This window comes from Benincasa hispida, unplaced genomic scaffold, assembly GCF_027475165.1.
Source record: "Benincasa hispida cultivar pf3 unplaced genomic scaffold, pf3_genome.v1.1 HicScf1260, whole genome shotgun sequence".
Taxonomy (NCBI): domain Eukaryota; kingdom Viridiplantae; phylum Streptophyta; class Magnoliopsida; order Cucurbitales; family Cucurbitaceae; genus Benincasa; species Benincasa hispida.
In genome coordinates, this window is record NW_028325588.1 from 2,813 (window position 1) to 4,709 (window position 1,897).

General features: G+C 38.7%; 1 long non-coding RNA gene across 2 annotated transcripts; it reads left to right on the forward strand.

Annotated features, from left to right (window-relative positions):
* Positions 1-310: 310 nt before the first annotated feature.
* LOC120071755 (uncharacterized) lies at positions 311-1,814 on the forward strand. 2 transcript variants are annotated; one of them, XR_016525874.1, is made up of 4 exons: positions 311-775; positions 875-944; positions 1,062-1,127; positions 1,220-1,814. It is a non-coding gene; the product is annotated as an uncharacterized LOC120071755 (long non-coding RNA). The 2 variants fall into 2 exon arrangements; XR_005480333.2 differs by having other exon boundaries at positions 1,062-1,814.
* Positions 1,815-1,897: the final 83 nt, after the last annotated feature.

Consider the following 1,897-nt stretch of genomic DNA (forward strand, 5'->3'; position numbering starts at 1 on the left):
CCCCAAATATTTTTTTTTATATTTTTATGTAATTTCAGTATTTCCCTTTATTGTTGAAGGTATTTGTGGAATTTTGGAAGTCAAGTGTAGTTGCGGAATTTAATTGTTGGCGTGAAATTATTCGATTTGAAAATTAATGGCAGGAATTAATTTTCTTTTGAAAAGAAAAGGAATTTAATAGTATAAAGTGGAATAAGGAAAAAGAATAAAGTATAATTATACTTATTTCCCTTTTTAGTTATTATTATTATTATTATTATTTATAAAAAAAATAAAATCAAACCCCCATTTCTTCGTCAAGCATCCGGTGCCCCCCCCCGCCTAAAGTTCTTTTTACTCTAACCGCCAACGACGCCTTACCACACCGCATCATTCCCGTCGCCGACCTCGACCAGCAGCTGATCTCCTCAACCCTTCATCCAGACGCTGTCGGTCCGACCCTAGCCGCTTGCCGCCGAGGTTTTGCACAGCTGATGCCTACCGTTCGGCGAGGCCCGACCGCATTCGAAGCCCCACCCTCCGGATCCGCGCGTCTGCCGCTCGATTTGTTTGCCCAGCCCTTACGCCAGGTCGCTCGTCGAGTGGAGTCGTCCGGTCGTCGCTTAACGTCGTCCAGCCACGTGCCTCGCTCCCTTCTCAGCCTTTATGAGGCCATTCGATACCCTAGCTAGCCGTCCACATTCAGCCATCGAAGTTTTTGTCGCCGTCGAAGCCTCGACCATCGCTTGAGTTCACTCGTCGCCATTGTGTGATCTCAAGGGAATCTTGGATTTAGGTAAGATCATTTCTTGTTGGGTTGGGTTTCTTAAAGGATTTTTGGATGCCCATTAAGTTTGGAATGAGTGTTAACCTTAGTTGCATTATTTGACTTTAGATTGGAGTTGAAAATTGTTGAAGCGACCATCCACCAGATTCAAGGTTGTTCGACAGGTGTTTTGTATAAGGTTTGCAATTCTTGTGGTTACTCTTGAACACCAATCAGTTTGGGGATGGTTAGATTAAATTTTATATGTTTTGGTTTTGGGTTAAAATTGTTAACATCTCCTTGGTTTGGATTTTAGATTCAAGACTTGAGACGTTTAGGGTATTGCTCATCAAAGTAAAGGCCAATTATCTTTTGAAGTTTGGTAAGTTTGGAGTAAGTTGTTGGGTGGTTATTTTGAATTAAGATTAATTCTGGAGAATTAAGGTATTAATTTTGAACTTTGTATATGTTCAGGTAACCAACAGAAGTGGGTTTTGGAATTAAGTTTAGACCGAGCTATAGTTTAAGTGAAGTAAAATTGGAGGTCTTTGAATAATTTGGTTAATTGGAGTTAGACCCAAAATATTGATTTAAATATTGGATTTATCTTAAGTGTTGCTTGTCTTGAAAAGGATAAGCTTGCTTGGGCTTCTTTGGATTTAATTTCAAGGTAAGTAATCTTACCACTGGAACTGCCCACGAGCTTGGTTTTAGTTGCATGCTAGCATGATAAGTTTATGTTATGGTAAATGTTAGCATGTTGATTGACAGTATGACCTGAATCAAAGTATGTTCTAGCACAAATTCTGATTTGTTTACATACACACCTAAGTGCTTGATCGTTAGTATGTGATAGTATGTGTTTTCATATGTCGATGTCTGATCTACTGGTGTTGAGGCATACTTGCATGTTGTGGATTTATGATATAAGTTATACATGGATGATGTATAATATGTTATTAAGAATTATGTGTATGTGATGTAGCCATGGTATCAAGGATTTTTATGTATGTTTTAGAACCGTACAATGTTGAATCATAGCACGTTAAGACTGTGTGAATATCCTCATTGATTAGTTAGATGCTCATCAGTTTGTGTTTCCTTCGGGATTCACTAGTTTGTGTTTCCTTCGGGATTTACTAGTTTGTGTTT